A 19,212-nucleotide genomic window follows, 5' to 3' on the forward strand; every position below is an offset into this window, starting at 1 on the left:
GGAGTTCCCCGAAGTGTTCAAGCCCGAACTTTGACAAGTCCCCGGGGCCCCAGCCAAACATGGCATATACCACCACATATCAACTAAAGGCCCCCCGACACATGCGAAGTTCCGAAGGCTTCCCCCACAGCGCCTTCAGGAGGCGAAGAAGGCATTCGCAGAGATGGAGCGGATGGGAATCTGCAGAAAGGCCTCCAGCCCGTGGGCCTCCCCTCTCCACATGGTGCAGAAACCGGACGGCTCCTGGAGACCTTGCGGCAACTACAGACGTCTCAACATTGCAACAGAGCCAATGGCACCCTGTCCACAGCCGAAAAAACCTACGGAGCCCCTCGTGGTCCCGGGCGAACTTGTGACAGAAGATCGCCACATCCCATCACTGCAGAGGCTCCGCGACGTGGCAGGCAAGTTCGCCCTTTGCAAGCTTTGCACACCAGCAGGTCGGGCCACCTTCTGCTTTGGCCAGACCTGTCATCCGCCACCCACGCTTCGGCGGGGTTGATGCCGTCCGCCCGCCACTGACCAGGCCCTACAGGGGCCCTTCCGCTGCTGGAGCAGAACAGCAAGGCGTTCCTGCTGGCACTCCCGGGAGGAACGACTGGGTTTCTTAGACCGGTTAAAGCCCGCCTTCCTGAAGGAGAGCACCGACGTCACCGCAGTACCTTCCCCGCCCAGCCGCCCTTCGCCACACCCAGGCCCCTGCAAACGGCGGGCACGCGGCCGTCCCAGGAAGGGACCGCCCGCACCAGCAGCCCAGCACCCTCACGCGCGTGAGGCCCCTCCGTTGTCCTCAAGAAGCCGTGGTACCCTTCAGCGTTCCAGCAGATACAGATTAGTCAGACGTGTCCCACGTCTTGGAGGGGGAGTATTTGTAAAGTCATCACATTGACGTCAGCGGAGTGCTTCGAAGGTGTCATTAACTAAGTCTCCGCTGAGCAAGTTTTCTTTGGTGATTTCCCATTTTCTTCGTACTCAATTCGTCACGCCTAACGTGCCAGGTCACGCATTTTCTACCATTTCAACTTTATATGTATTTTTCCAACTGTCACAAATTATGTATCGTATGCTTCTTTATTCGCAGGCATCAAGACTGTATCCATATTGGAGTTCTGTATGTTTTTGTATTGTAAATTGCACTTGTTCGCCGAATATTATTGTTAATTGTTTTTGACCTCAGGTCATGCTCAATGTCATTGTCTTCCGCGGTTCGGCGCCAGTCGGCTGCTATATAAACTGCCTGAATCTGTAATAAACCAGCGTAACTTTTACCTGCTCGTTTCTTTTGCACCTCTTACATATGCATCCCCCGCAAATACGGGGGTTTACTGTATGTTCAAGATTTCATGCCATACAGTTTGAACGAATTTTGCAGGAAGTGTTCAGATCACTTCCTTGGGGCCATAAATGACTCAACTCTAATAGCTAGTCGGTACAGGAGAGAGAGAGAGATCAGTATGCCTGAGATATCATAAGGGAATGTTGTCCAAAATTCCCATCCAATGATGTCTTGTTAATATTTTACAATAAATATACTCAGAACTTGTTATTGATTGTAGTTCTTATCTGTTATGATATCATGTGAGCTGTAATTATAATTTTACAAAATAAAATAAGAAACATATTAGAAAAAATACTTACAACTTGGTAAAATTAGCATATTTTTATATACACTGTCTTTTGGAAAAAAAAAGGGCCTGCATGGGGTTGGAAATATTCACTTTCAACTTCTCCTGGAAGATACAGAAAATTTTTTAGAATTTTTTTTCTTATATCGTGTGCATATGCATATCTTCATTTTTCCATTGATGAGTTTTTTTAATTGGCCATCCTTGAATTTAGCCCAGTCTAGGAGTGTGCTTAACATACAGTATATTTAGCCCGAACTGTGAGAGTTAAACTATTATCTAAAACACTTTAATATCATTTGAAAGTCATCTTAAAACATTACCCTTAAAAATATATGGTTTACAGCCAAGTGTGAAAACTATTCAAGTTACCCCTATTTTCAAGTACTGTACATCCATTTTCACTCATACAGTATTGAAGCAGTCCCATTTTCTTTGTACAGTACATGGGGAATCACTGGGAAGTCAAGTACAGTATACAGTACCTTAATATTTAATATGCATTGAAAAATAAATACATTTTACTGATAGTTTGTTGTGTTTACTTTAATGTGGTAGATCTAAGCCAGCTGTCCGCAGTGAGCTAGGCTATGGCAGTTGACATTTTTCTACAGAACTTTACCTGCTGAACAAGAATTTAAAGTAATATTTTGTCGCTCGGCTGTAATTAAGCTGTAAATTATCTTAGAACTGGTGTGGTAAAACCCTTTCAAGAATAGTTAACAGTAAGGGGGACCCGTTGGGAACTCGGAGTTTTTGGTGGGGTAAATAACTTGGGGAAAGGTTTGGGTACCTTATTGTTGTATTTCCTGTTATATATGTCATTTGGAACAAGAAAAACAAGCATAAAAGGAAGGGAGAATAAATGGATAGTGGGAGCCGTTCCAAAGGCACTTTTCATTCATTACTAGTACTACTGATTCTAAGCCTTAACACGCATGCGCTAGCTTTCGGTTCATCAGTCAGCAGCCGCCGGTTTTCTGCGCTTAGCGAGAGACTGGCAATTGACATTTTCCCGAGTTATTTTACTTGCTGAACAAGAATTTAAGGTAATTACCTCTTGCCAGAACATACGAGCTTGCAGGAATCTTTAAAAATGCAGATAAGGCGCACAGCGCCGTTCTGCCATGGCGACCTATAGAGGCCACCCAAACTGAAAGCGGAATTGGTAACGTTTTGTTTCCCGTTTACGAAAGCTTCGAATAGTGTGCATTGGAGCTAGACTATGGCAACTGACGTTTTTCTATGTTATTTTACTTGCTTTATAAGATTTTAAGGTAATATTTTGCCGGTTGGCTGCTGCTAAACTGTAATTTACCCTTGACGGTGTGTGGCCCACTGGTACAAACGTGCAGTTTTTAAGGGTCTATTACATTTTAATTACAGCCAACCGACAAAATATTATTTTAAATTCTTGTTCAGCAGGTAAAATAACATAGGAAAAGTCAATTGCCATAGGCTAGCTCACTGCGGCAAGCCAGCTTTGAATTACCTTTAATAATAGTATTTGAAAATTAGTGAATAATTTTTTATCACAAAAAATTTAGTCATGAAAATAACATGAAAATACAGTAATTAGTGAATATTTCTCCACGAAAAAATCCACAAATTGCCGAATTTTTCACGAATAATTCAGTGATAAGTTCCACAGAAAAATCCACAAATAGGTGAAGCCGTGAATCCTGAACCACGAATAGGAGCTTAGCACGAAATTCAGCCATGGATGTCCCATCTGAGATTTTTATCATAGGGATCCCAAATTGCTGAGTAGCCATGTCCAGAAGGAGCTTTTTTCTCTCAAAAGGAAGGACAAGTGTTGCCCATTCCTTAGTAGAATTATTAGATACTGGAATAGCGGATACAAATGGCTTTATTCCTGCCACTGACTCTCGCTTCCCAGTTATCACAAAATTCTGAAAATCTGCCTTCACATGACTGATTGTTTTAAAAGTGAAGGGACAAAAGGCTGGGGCTATCCAGAGAGCATATTGGTTCTCTAAAATAGTTGTAGAACTATATTTTTCCATTAACCTGGAAAAAGGTTTCTTCTCTGGCTTTCACTGCTATACTCGTAAGTAGGATAACCGTCTCCTTCGGTGGTTTCTGAATGCCTATTGAAGGAGGGGCTAAGCACCGTTCAGTGTTAGGAAAAGCTGCTCTGTCCCGAAATTCTACATGTTCAACTTCAATCAGTGTTTTCCTTTCATTAATAAGGTATTTGCCATCAGGTGAAAGGATACACATTGAGGCGTCACACCAAGGGTTATCAATATCATCAGGGGCGGTTATTTGAGCCCATACTACCTTTTGATTTGAAGTTGTATAGCCCAAACTGGTCATATTATTGCTACTGGTTGGAGCTCTGGAAATGGATAAGCTGTCTTTTAATACCTGTTCAGTTGTCAGTGGGAATTTAGACAACTTATGCAACTTCTTTTTGGGCTTGGGATTTATATTACCCTGTTCCCAAGACTCAAGTTTTTTGGTATGAGAACCAATCTCTGCCAGGCAGACTGTGCAGTCACTCTATTCTCTCATTTAAAGGCTGAGAAATTTTTACATATTATATCTAATTCAGTATCCAGGACTGACGTTATTTCCTCTTGGGAACCATGGACAGCATCTCTGATATACTGATGCACAGTAGCAAGGACATCGTTGATACTGCTCATAAATTCCCCCAGGAATTTTATGCTGGGCTTCACCTGTTAAAGAGCTTCCAGCGTCTTCCAGAAAAATGTTGACTGTAGTACCCAAAGCACCTATGTGGACCCTGTTGGGAGCACTCTATGACTTTCTCGAGTGTTGCATTAAGGCTTGAAAGGAAGCATTAGTGGGCTACAACGTTTTGCTCCCGAATATAATCTCCCTATTGCTTTCTTCCCCTATCTGTTGGGACCCTTTTTCCAGAGTCTGTTGTTGCACAACTCACTGAGTGAGCCCGACAACAGAATTGCATTGTAGGTCAGAATGAGTAACATTTGTCCTCTCTATGAGAGGAAAAACCTCCCGTTGGACTTGGCTACCCAGCAATTTGGGACCCCTACGAGAAAAATCTCAGGACAGCAATGGCTGAATTTTATACTAGGTGTCACCCATTAAAGAGCTTCCAGTGTCTCCCAGAACAATGTTCACTGCAGTAGCCAAAACATCTATGTGGACCCTATTGAGAGCACTCTATGACTTTCTTGAGTGTCGCATTATGGCTTGAAAGGAAGCATTACTGGGCTCCAACATTTTGCGCCTCCAATATAACCTCCCTACTGCTTTCACCCCTATCTGTTCGGACCCTTTTTCAAGAGTTTGTTGTAGCACTATTCACTGAGTGAGCCCAACAAGAGAATTGCATTGTAGGTCCGAATGTCAACTCAAGAATAGAAAAAGCAGTAAGACCTCCCTTTGCAGAAGCTAAGATCAGCAAGACAAACCACTTACTGTGGAGACATAGGTCAAGAACAAGGCAAAAGGGATTAGTAATGATGGTCATGAATAACCTGAGGAAGTAAACAGACCAGGGCAATGGGTACAATACAGGAAACAATGGAACCAGCAAGATAGATGAAATGAGTTTGAGGAATGGGATGAACAAGCATGGATCTCACACATTCAATATAATGAGGGAGGAAGTCATGCATCCCAACCCCCTCATAACTAGCAGAGAAGAAAGTGATCTGTTGTGATGGCAGGTGGGAGCTCACATCAAGGTATTCATGGGGCCTCTGCAAGGAAACTAGGTATCAAGACCCCACGCTGAAGGACTCAGGTTTCTTAACTCTTCCAAGGACAGAGCCCATTCAGCAGAGCAAAAGCAGGAGGGGACAATACCTAAATTGATGAAAAAACTGAGTACACCAACATGAAAGAGAGATTCATATAAAGTCGAAGGAGCAGAGAGACAGACAGTGAAGCAGATGAGGAAGATGCAGGTGCCCATAAAAACATGAAGACAAACAGAAAAAGCAAGGGCTATGTTACTCTACACACATGAAGTAACAATACAAAATGAGCTAAAAACTTATGAATACCAAAAGAATACATAAAAAATAGGTAAAAATGCACACAAACTTGAAAAGAATGCTGTGTTGAGTTGGGATGCACCTTACACATCTGAAGCAATCTGAGTTACACAAAATAATAAGAGATGCTGCAGACTAATTGTGGACTGTAGGCTGGGCATGAGCACTGGAACCTTTCTCTTTCCAACTCTTCAAGCTGGTGTAGCTGGGTCACTTCTAAATGGAATAAGGCTAATCACGATTAAATGGTTGTCTCATAACAACAGTTCTCACACAGATGAAGAAAAATGTTGTTGAAATTGAGGGTTCTTCAAAAAACAACTTTTATAAGACAAAATTAGTTTTTTTTATAAACCCATCACTCACATATGCCCACATATGTCATCTTTGAATGTCCCTCAGAAATGGCACACTTTTGTTAAACAGATTAAAGATAAATATTATTACTGTACAAAGCATGTAGTACTTGGGGACTGATACCCATCAATTACCTGCCTCACTTATCATGTCATTTGATAATAAGGTTGTCAGATCTATGGACAGGGAGGAGGGACCTCATTATATGAGCAAGAGTTTGTTTGGAGAAACTAATATCATTTCATAAAAAGAAATCTTTATTTCAAAACAATATAATTACTATATATATATATATATATATATATATATATATATATATATATATATATATATATATATATATATATATATATATGTACACACACATACAGGCAGTTCCTGCTTATCTTCAACATCGGTTAATGGTGTTTTGGTTTACAACGCTTGGCTAACGACATTGTTAACCAGATTTTCTGCGCCAGTAAGCGATTTTCAGCACTGGTAAGTGGCTTATTGCGTCGGTAGGCAGTTTATCTGCATCAGTTAGTGATTTCTGGCGCTGATAAGTGGTTTACTGGCATTGGTAAGTGGTTTATCGGCACCGATCAGAAATTACGGCATCATGAATGCCATTTATTACCATAATTACAGTGATGTTCCAGTATTGAAAATTTTGGGTTATTCGCTCGGCAAAGGAGCAGAACCCCGGTTAACTGGGGACTGCCTTTATGTATAAGTATATATATATACTGTGTATGTATATCAGTATATATATATATATATATATATATATATATATATATATATATATATATATATATATATATAATATATATATATATATATATATATATATATATATATATATATATATATATATATATATATATATATATATATATATATATATATATATATATATATATATATATATATATATGTGTGTATAAACCTTACAAGGGCCAGTATAGAGAAAATGGTTAATAACCTTTGGCCATACCTCAGGCCAAAAATTAATCTGGGTCGTTGAGATTTATTTATTAGGAGCTAAGCTATTTTGTCACCTGTCAATTTCTTTTGTAAGCTACTCTGAGGACGAACAGCAGCCAAGCTATCAAAAAACAGGTTTTTACGTAGGAAAACATACAGTATTTTTGGTAGCTGTTGTGAGTCCTCAAGCCCACCCACTATCGATGATGAAAAGGCATGGGACTGGGGTGAACACTTGCCTTGCACAGATATGACATGTAATGAAAATGGCTGCCGACTTATGTTTCTGTAAAGGTCAGATGTAATAAAAGTCGAGGCAGTCATTGTAGGACAGGAGATAGAGCCCTCCTATCCTGAGTCCTTTATATTCTGTCACTCTGCCAACAAGCACTATTCTGGCCGAGACCAACTATAAGAGAATTCTTTGTGATTGGTTGGTCTGTCTTATGGATCCCTGGGGACCATGAGAGTGTAACTCCTTTGAAGAATATATATATATATATATATATATATATATATATATATATATATATATATATATATATATATATATATATATATATATATATATATATATATATATATATATATATATATATATATATATATATATATATATATATATATATATATATATATATATTCCCAATTCATTAGAGGGAACAAGCTGATGAATGACTCACAGAGGTGATTATGACCTGAAGGATCTAGCAACGCACTTGGAGACACAGCTAGGTCAGGAACAAAGATTCTGGTAATCGTGAGGGTCATTGTAAGTAGAGAAAAGCACGTGTAGATGAAAAAAAAGGAAAAATGGTGGTTGGATTTTTATAAGTGCTGGATGATTCTCAAAAAATGAGGACATCCACATATATAAGAGACATAAAGAGGCAAGAAATCCAAAAACTTTGTCTTTGGTAAGCCTTATATTAAGAGGTGAGAGGTAAGCGAATTTGGAAGATGATTCCCTTAAATCCTCCTTGACATAGTAAAACATGGCACACTGCTTCTACCAGTTTCAATGAACATTTATCCCTCCATTTATGCATTAAATTTCTAAGATTGCAGATGTAAATTGCCACCCCCAGGTACCTGTATATAAAACAGCATTTAGTGTAAATTATGTTTAAAATCCAAAGGAGTAAACAGATCTTTTGTTTCGTGGAACAGTGCTCTTCCCTGCACCACTTTGTAATCTGACATATTATAATCTCTGAGTATGACCTGCTTTAACCAGAAGAAGACTGTATTCAGGATTTTTCTTTCAGCCCAACCTGAAGAGAGAGACAATCTGCAGGTGTCAAATCTGGAATCTTTTTGGTTTTCCTATGGTAACAATGGACAGCCATTAATGGATTAATGGACACAGTACAATGTCCTCTTTGTTGCTAGTGATGGATGCTGGGAGAAAGAATGATGAATGGTGCTCTGGAACAGTTCTGAATGACTGAAGTTTGGGTCTACATCACAAATTCAACTGCAAGCAACAATCCTATTCAATTCTAGGTTTTAGAATATGTGATTCTCCCAGAAAGAGCAAGAATCCCGTTGACCTACCTCTTGCACAGGCTCGTACAGAAGCTTGATGGGACTCTTGAACCCTTGCACAAAATGCTAGATGAGCCTTCCCACTGAGGTTCCACTGAAAAACCTACATCTAGTCAACAAAGCCTAATAGCTTGTGATGGCTAAGACCAACAGCTTCTTATTTTTTTGAAGGAAGAAGTCTGCAGTTACAGGAATACAATAGTGGAGTTAACTACATTAACACCCCTTCACCAAAAAAAAAACTTACAAAATTGGCTGCACTAGGCCTGGTAAGTAGTGCTGGTTGACACTGCAAGGTTTGGCAATGACTTTAGTTGCTTCTGCTCAAAATCCTCTACCTATAAAACTACTGGATACTTAACATGCATGAAACTGCAACACCTCTAGGTTCCTGTGGAATCTGCAAAAAAAAAAAAAAAAATGACAAGCAACTTCTTTTGTGCAGGGAACCTCCTGGGGTTGTCTAATAAGATGGAGAAAGGGGTGGAAAACCACTCACACTGTGTTTATGCCATTATCATGTTCTTGGAGACTCAAAACTTTTCTAGGACATGACTGATGGGTGCAAAATGAGGGAAGATGTAAACATTCATGTTTTACAGGACTGCATCTGTGTCAATCTTCTGGTAAACCACTCATACTGTGGTTATGCCCTTATCATGATCTTGGGGACTCAAAACTTTTCTAGGACATGACTGATGGGTGAAAAAGGAGGGAAGATGCAAACGCCCATGTTGTACAGGACTGCATGTGTCAATCTTCTAGGTTTCTTGGTCTCACTGGTTCAGGAATACATTAGAACTTGCAACTGAAGTAGTTGCAAAAAGTTTCACCAAAGGTGAGCCCCAGTGATAACAAAGAACCCTTGCAGATTTCTGGATGTACAACTGTTCTGACTGAAGACCCTGCTTTCCCAAGCCGAGCCTGTCTGCTACTATGTTGTGCCTTCTTGGAATGAACCTTGATGCTGTCTCACCATAATTTGTTTCTGCCCACATGAGGTCCAATATTAGGTGACCCAATGTCTCAGATATTGTGCAGACCTGATTTCTTAGGTAAGGCACTAATGTTGAGTTGTTAGTTATCACATCTACCTTGTCTGCCTTGAGATGAATAAGTGCTTGGAGACCTAAGAAGTTAATGTGCTGCTTCCTGTTCTGCAAAGTTAAAAGTTACCCTTGTCTGGTATTCTAGTAGTTGTGCTCTCTAACCTTAGCTCAATGCATCTGTGAACATCAAATCTCTGGGGAGAGAGGAATCGGCAGAACTTAAGGGATCCACGAAGGGGGCGGGTGCCATTTTCAATATTCCTTGCATGACACACTACAAGGATGAAAGTTTCTACTGGCCAACCCAAGAGCTCATAACTGCATTGCTTTCTGCATATTACCATACAGCATATCAAATCCCTTTGGTCTCTTTCCATCTAGCCATCCAATCTCTTGAAATTTACTTCACTCCCATTTTCAGTTCTCATTTATGAAAATGTCATGAAGGTGAACATTACACAAATCTCAAAATGCAACTCCATCTTCTAAAACTATTTTTTTAATTAATAAAGATAAATACTAATAGAATGAGTCATTATGTATCTAGCACAGAAAGGTGCTGAAATTCCATCTGTGAGATTCCTTCCTTTGTAAACAATATCTAAGGATAAATAACAATACCAACAAGGGATTGTGTGCAGAGAACAAGGTAACATATCTGTTTCAAAAGAATGTTGCTAGAAATTTTGAACAGTCTGACAGAAATTTATCAAAGATATCCAGTCAATTATCAGAGTGCAGGCATCAATGAAACCAAGTACATAAACTGTACATCATTAGGTACAAAACATCCATGTACAAAATCTCAAATATTAATGAAAAAATATTCCCTTGTACTACTGAAGACTGGAGGCTCAAGTTTCAAATGCTAATGGGACAACTATTTTCAAAGTCTGAAAATTATGCTCATCTGAAACTGAATTATTCAGTGAAAAGATGAGACAATTCCTGAATACTGCCCTCTGATGCAAAATCAAGATAATAAAGAAAAAATATCTGGGGCATAATTTCACTATCTTCATCACAAGAAGCCACAACACAGCACATCCTTTTAAAGCAATGAAACATATGGAATAGATTCAGTTCCTTGTGAAAGACATGATCAATCCTACACAAATTATTGTGAGGCCTCAAGGGATAAGCTCTCAATTCCCCTGTTATATATAATATCTAGCTTTTTTTTTGCAATTTCCTATAATAGGACCCTTGTTTGCTCAAAGGCCAAGCTGAAAAAGCATCATAGGGTCTTCCCTTACTGCAATTACAAATTCGAATTATGGGTAGTGATAGCAATCTATATATGAATGATCCACTTTCTTTTGTGTCATTTGGGAAAAACCCAGAAACAAACTAAAATGAATCAGACTTGTTTGATTATGCCAAACAGAGGATGGGTATAATCAAGAGCACGAAAATACACAAAATGATAAGTACATAACGAATTATGTACTTTATCATTTAAAACATATCCATAAAGGAAAAGATGTAAATGCTGACATTCAAGATCAAATACGCAGAAATTAAGCATGATTTTTTTAAGACTGGTAAAAATTCAGGAGGAGCTAAATGTACAGCCCAGAGAGCTAACATACAAAATTTTTGAGAAGTAGTCACCCTGTTCTACTATAAATATCTCTAACGGCTACATTAGGAGCTCCCAAAATTTGGAAGGATACAAAGCATCCATAACCGGAAGTTTATAGCTTACTTATAACATAGATTGATACTTGCATAAAAAAACTTACTATTGGCATGTGATACTACATATACAGCCTGCTGGGCTCTAAGAATGTAATCTGGAAGATTTAGTATACTAAATCTTGAAGATCACATACTAGATGGCATATACTGTAAATATTTGATGCAACTTGTACCTAGAAACTTGACTAGCTACAGCAAATGGTTACTGGGTTCAGAGTTTGACAGAATCTTTAACACCTTTAGATGAGGTACTGGTACAACAAAAATAAGGCTTTAACTGCATTTCACATGCATTACCTCTCAGTGGAGAGCTGTGAGTACTGGATGTGTAACTATATATTTAATTACAGTCCAGAGAAAGCTTTTCTTAAGACTACAGTATAAGATAATAATGCAATGATAATTATTGTAAACACAAGAGAGTCCGAAGAAAATAGCTTTCCCTCGACACACATTGCACATAAAGTTACAGCTGACAGTTAACACAAGGGATTACTTAATGATCTGTAATAAGATTTCAGTTCAGTATTCAAATGGAGGGGAAAGTGACAAGAAGCTAAAAAGGTGGACATTAAACTAACTGCCTTATTTTAACCAAGAGCATCTGAATTTAAAAAGACATTTTACACACTAAAGTTAATACTAAAGGAATTTTATTGTATAGTCATATATACTTCTTCGGAAGGATAAATAACTTCTACTACAAACTTATATATATTGCAATTCCAAAAGAAAACAACGCCAAACTCTAGGGATAAGAAGACATTAATATTAGTGGAATAGAACAGCATAAATGACAATGCTAAGTCTTTAAGCAAGACAGCAACATGAAATTACATTTCATGACATGGGAGACGCCACAGACCTTTGGCCTGAAAAAATTCAAATTGACAGAGAACTTTCGATTCAATTCCAAGCAAGTTACAGTTCCTAGCTTTCTCTGAAAAGTTCATTCACTGTCTGGTAACTAGTCACCATGTCATGAAGCATTTGATAACCATTACATGTGTACCATTACTGTCGAAGATGCTACACTGATAAAAATGCAGTCTACAAACAACCTTTATATTATAGCAATTCCTAAAAGATATTTATGTTTCCAAAACTACAGTGCAAAAGTGACTTTCAATAAATATTTCAATTCAACACTGAAAAGCTCAAGATTTCATTCCAAACATACACAGAATAGTGATCTTAAAAAAAAGTTAAAGAAATGCACAAAACCACAAAAGAAATCCTCACCTTTCTAGATGACTTATTCAATGTATTTTCATTAACACAAGGAAATTAAGTAGCTGTATTCTATATACCACATATAAAAACAAAAAATAAAATATTGACAACAGCAATAGGACCACTAAAAAAACACCAATGAATCCCATATAAAAAGAAAAAACATGAGTTCTAAAAACCAAGAAAGGGTAAAAAAGAGAATCTTTGCAACCTACCCATGACTTATCAATAATAACAAAAATTCAGTACTAGATGAAAAGTACAATACCTGTAGTCCAGGAAATGAAATTTCTGTTTATGGTTGGCTCTCACTCTATATTAATCGTAGTACTCAAGACATCAGAAAAATGCAAAAATTCCAAAGTTTCACATGCCCTAAGCTTCACATATTCCATGTAATATACTGTAATGTATATAGTTCAATCTCATCTTTTACAAATAAGATGAACTAGAATACAATTTTAGTCATCAAAATAATTACACAATTTCCAGTTTTACGATGAGTTTTCAAAATCTAGAACAACCATAAACAGCTGTAGCAACCCTTCACATGCTTTTCTTAGCTCCTAACAACATTAGTGTTATGGATATCTATTATTCCCATTTAGTTTCCTATAATTTTTGACATGAAAACAATGAAAATTACGGTACCGTATTTGCTTTTTATTACTGTACTATTAGTTTCTCCTACAAATAAAAAGGTTAGAACCTAGTGAATGATGAACTCAAAGCCAACTAAACTCAGTCAGTCTAGTATATATTAATATCATTTACAATAAAATCTAAGTAAGGTTTGTGCCAATCATCCCAAAGAATAAGACTATTTTGACATCAAAATTCTCAGAATCACAGAACTGTTAACTTGTTTCTCTTTCAAACATTCCTTTTTATCAGCTGAGCTTCAAACTTTTTTAGGGATTGATCATAAAAGGTAAATACCAGTATCTGAAACTGAATATTTTACATAACTGTCTTTTGAAATCTTACAGAGGAATTTTCATCCAAGAAAAGATCATGGAGAAATTTCTCTTAAATTAACTACAGTAGAACAAAATCTGCACAACTCATTGGTGATTTGTAACGAAAAGTGAATTCTATGTCAAAGTGAAAATTTTTAAAATCTTAATCTTACAGCTTTTTCCTGATTTTATTAAGAATTCAAGAAATAAGTTTTACAAGATACACTGTTTGATAAGCAACTTAAGTGTGTTGGTGACCTAAATTTCAGTTTTTCCACGACTGGAGAAGCAAGAACGAATTCCTTGACAGGTGAAATAAGTACAAAGTATATGTGTCAAGCATATGCACTCCTAAAATCCATGTCTGACAAATCCTACATTAAAAAGCGGAGAAGTGTGCTGTCAAGAATGCTCAAGTTTTTCACGAAAATATGTAAGCCATCCAATGACTTCACCACACATACACATATACGCGCATAAAATAAATAAAGTCTGTTATACCGTTACTATATAAATGACCAAACAGTGCTTTGCAATAGCTATCTGTAAATTCTTTAAATGCAACACCATCTACAAAAGTACTATGATACTAAAAATAGATTCCCTAAATAAATTAGAACTAGATAGAGAGTGACTATAATCAACCAAGTTTCAACAAAACTGCAGCCTAGATCATTCCATCTTCCCTCACAACTTATACAGTTTTATTAAATTTCCTTGTATTTAATTATAGTACTTGGTTCTGAAAAAAAACTTGAGACTGAAAATCCCTAAGGGAATGAGTGGGCTGTATGCTACACTCAAGCATACAGCCATCCTGAAATTTGCAGTGTCAAGATATCCAAAATCCTAACATGTCACAAAACTCTAACAAAAAAGGATGCATATAAAGAAACAAGAAACAGCACTTAATATAAAGAACTTCATAACTATAAATATTATTTTATAATCATCAATGGGCACTAGATTAATTTGCAATCCCCTGATTACTGTAGCCATAACAAACTGCATAATTCCCAAATAATGATATATGCAAAACTTGATTTTCAATGCATACATGACTGATTGTTTACATATAATCATATGTTCTAAAGTGGCAAATACCATACATTCAATGTAACTCCAAACCTGAAATTTTCATCTGACTCAGGTAGGATCTGAACAACCTTTAAGGTGCACTGCCTGCTACTCTAATCATGTACCACCTACACAAATAAAAATAGTGACAATTTAAACTGGATTGTGACAGAGTCAGTGAAAATTTAGCATAAGTATTTGAGCACTTTACAAATACTAGGGATACTCAATTGCACACCTGATACAGGAAATAAGACTAAATCATGTTAAACCAACTTCACTGGCATAAATACTGCTTGTGTGAATGTAATGAATGTACATTTTTTGCCATAATACAGTAAGTGTTTCTAGCACCTACTGTTTGAATAGCAACATTTTGCCATATTTGTGACATATATCTTCAGTGCTATACACCATTTTTGAATGAGAACAATAAGCTTTGAGTACAAAATAAAAGTTCAGTGTACACGGCTCTCACTTGATTTGATAGCAAAATAACTAGAGTTTTTGGCCTTTCACCAGAAAGTTGTGTTCAAATCCTAGAGACAAAAAAAGTTTCATGCCAAGATTACACTAAATTAGGAATTTGCCAACATTAGCATACATGTAAACAAACAACAAAATCACCACTCATGAAAGGTTCACTTGAAACTCAAGATTTTCCAATGGCCAAGCAAAGAACAAAAATAGCAAGGCGACCATATAGTTTTGGATGCTGAAACTCATACAACTAGAAACAAGAGGATCAGGATTATCATAGGCATCACTTCAAACCTTTTCTGGCTTTGCCTATCTTATGAATGACTTAACACAGTTTTCAGAATACCTCCACTGATACCATGTATGATGTCTGTTTGTGATATAAAGTAAATCCAAAGTCTAATTTATTCTTGGTTTAAAACTTTTTAAAATTTCACTTGGCTATATGTTTAAGTTCACACTATCACACTAAAATTCTAGTCAAAATAACTTTTGAAAGGGCAAAATACTAATTTATACTGTATAACTAATTTTATCTAAGAAAATCATAAATTTCATAGACACACAATTGGACAATAAATAAATATACATGTGCATAATATATCGCTCGGTAAACTAGCTGTACTTCTTCACAATATGAAAATAAATATTCTACATACTAGTAATCTCTTGCAAATGAGAACTCCACACTACCTCCTGATTTACCTTCTGATTATGAAAAAAAGATCATTTCAACTAATCATAAATCACATAATACATCCCACTGAAAACTTGTTAAGGTGGGAGAGGCCAAATCACTAGTAAATGCCTGGAATCACTTCAAACCACAGCATAACATCAAACAATGCAGTGAAGTTTGTTTATCTTCTCAAAGGATTCCTTCATTATCCATTCTTTTGAAGATTTCTAAGGATCCCTTGAACACAAGACCTGATGCTCTTGGTATCTGCTTGCAGACTACCACCCTTGTATTCTAGGGAAACAGTAATTCAACACCATGTACAGTATGTATATTTAAAAAAACTTGATATTTCATGGCAGGCAATAACCCAGACTTACAGTCCTCACCCAATTATGAATAAAAATACCAGTGGCGTTGGCTATTTCAGCAAGATATTCCAAAGTTAATAACTACCTTTTCTTGTGACTATAAGTACGGTATTCAGTACAATTAATGCTTTTGTAGTGATTGCTGGTCTCTGCTAATATAAACAATTTCTATATGCAACACACTTACAGCCAAAAAACCCATCAGTTCATATACAGTACAATAAATAGAATAATATATATTATAAAATCTGTTGCTATTAATTTTTTATATATGTTGTTGTTATTATTCTCTTTTTTTATGCCAAGAGGCAAGTAATAACAACTGAGGTAATGATTATATACGCAAGTGTATTACAAACCTCTTACTGTAACCAATATAAGACATCTCTACTTAAAATGAAAAATTCCATCGGCATTAAAAAGTGCAACAATTTTCTTCTACTTTTATGGAAACATGGCAATATTAATCATCAACAACCACAGCACAGGGGTACTTTATATATTTTAAATACCAATGTGATGTCTAAAATTTAAGATCTCAATGATGGGATATTTTCCTCTTCATTTCATTTAATACTCATCACTTTCATTTGGTCTATACTTAAATCTTGGTAAGTATAAAATATACACTGTATAATTGTCTGATTGGCTTTGTGCAAAAATTAAGAAAAGCATTTCAACAGCAGTTTATATAAATTACACACTGAGAGCATTGTGTATCTCAGATAGCAATTACATAGGTTTTCATCAAATAAATTAACCTAATAAATACACATACAGTACATGAAATAACCTCGAGTAGCAAACGCCAATGATATGTTTTGTACACGCAAACAACACCAACTTAATGGATATAGTGGACATTCCTTCACAGACTGCAATATCACCCTAAAATAATGGCACTCCTGCACTCTTATTTACAATACAGTATCATCTAAATGGACTGCTTAAGGTCATCATATTCAACATAATCTCAAAATACACAGTACACTTTGTATATTACAATTGGTAAACTTGCTGGCTTGACAGGTCATACAGTTGGTAAATACAATAATCTGATGATGTATGTCATGAATATCTTAACATTGTCACACACAAACCATATCAGACACAATAAAAAGCATGACAATACCAGTGTTCCATCCTATTTCTAAAACCATTTCTGAAGAGTATCACTAGAATATATGGAAAAATTCAAGGCAAAACATTCTGGTGAGTGCTTCATTATACTTGTGGCATTTCATAAGTTAAAATTTTAAATCAAACTGATGTCACAAAAATAAAAAGTAAGACCAAGATTGCATTTACATGATATATAAGTCATTAGTCACAATTGCTGTATAATGTATGGATTGTAGTTGAATTCCTAAGTTTAAAATGGGATGACAATAAAAAATCAAACCATTGGGCTTGATTTTGTACTATTGTACTTATACTTAAAAATGAGATTCACAAAAGGAGTAAAAAACAATGCATTTAAAAAATAAACACACTGAAGACAATCCAATTTTTATCTAGTTATTGTACATCACCATAAATGCAAATGTAACTTTTGACTATCCATATCCTGAAAAGACAAGTCTAAAACAGGGTGTTAATGTTGTATCTAAATATCTAATATGTCCAAAAACCTAAGTAAAATGAAAGAGTGTTTCACTTGTTTTAGTGAAGTGCTTCAAATAAAAACACATCTCAATAAAGGCAAATGACACAAAATACCACAAAAAATATTTCTCATACAGAATATAAAACTGTTAACTTTATAAGATAATCTATAAAACAAAACAAAACTTAAAATTATACCAAGATTTGGCCATATAAAATACACAATGTAATCTACAGGCTGCGTACGAGTTAAAAGAATAATAACTATATAGAACAAAATTACACAAAACACAGACTTGAGATTACAGCCCACAAAATTAAGTAGTGATGATTTAAGCTACATGTTTTTGCTACACTACAACAACAGTTAAATAAAAATCTAATTCTACACACAGATGAGCTAAACAAAACTAAAAATTAAAAGTGTCTTAGAAGGGATCATTAAAGTTGATAGGCAATACTCTCAGCAAAAAAAAAATGTGATTATATTTTATACAAAATCCAAATACAGTAACAAATTATGTGACATTATATTTGAAAATATAATAACAATGGTCAATAAAATCTAATATAAATGTGTACCGTCATTTCATTAAATGCAACTGAAGTTAGGCCAAGCATTAAAATACTGCACTTCATTAGCAAAATTTAATCTAATATAGGGCAATAAGGTGGCCATTTCTAATATAAAAGAATTTATGATAAAAATAAGGTGGCCATTTCTAATATAAAAGAATTTATAATAAACTGTTCTTCTCATATAAGAAGGAAGTTTATTCAATTTCAGAGTTCAAACTACAGTGCATGATTTCTATTTAATGACTTACAGACTGAGATTAACTTTAACTTATGAAACAAACTATTGTATCTCTTCCACTAAATGTCAAAGAAAAATTTGATGCTACCTTGAATATCATGATGAACTTAACATTAATGTAACTTGGTCATAAAAAATCAGTGTGCTGATTAAATAAACAAATGAGTGATTTCCTAAGTAATATGAGTACTCTTTAAATTATTTCAAAAATCATTATTATTTAAAATTTCCACTTATCCATGCCAATGGATCCCATTAAATTATGTTTAATTTTTCTTTATAATGGAAAGATTCCTTTCTATCAATGTAAAGAACAAGCACATGATTAAAATGCGATGAAATAGTGCATGAACCAAGAATTGTGCACTAAAGGGTTAGATTCTTCATAAGAGGTCAATAGTCACTGGTATTATGTCATGCAACCTAAACAATGTATCCATCCACAACAAGATTTCAATCACACTTGAAAATACAATAATATAGTACAGTACAGACAACAGATATATTTGCAGTGTATCTGCTATGGCAGAGCAGCCAATAACTATGTACAGTATCAACTACACAACTCTACAATGCTGTAGAAATACCCTTCTATTGCTAAAGAACATTACTCAACTACAATATGTTAACTTTAAAGTGTTACAGAATGTACTGCACCATAATAATCAGACCACAAGTTTTCAAGCACAAGAATGAATACCAAATACTTTTAAACACAACATTTAA

General features: G+C 35.8%; 1 protein-coding gene across 28 annotated transcripts in view; it reads right to left on the bottom strand.

Moving 5' to 3' along the window:
• Window positions 1-19,212, bottom strand: part of CaMKII (Calcium/calmodulin-dependent protein kinase II) — a 659,837-nt gene that overhangs the window by 197,379 nt on the left and 443,246 nt on the right. The gene's annotated exons all lie outside the window — the stretch shown is intronic.

The sequence above is a fragment of the Macrobrachium rosenbergii genome, chromosome 9 (genome assembly GCF_040412425.1).
Source record: "Macrobrachium rosenbergii isolate ZJJX-2024 chromosome 9, ASM4041242v1, whole genome shotgun sequence".
NCBI lineage: Eukaryota > Metazoa > Arthropoda > Malacostraca > Decapoda > Palaemonidae > Macrobrachium > Macrobrachium rosenbergii.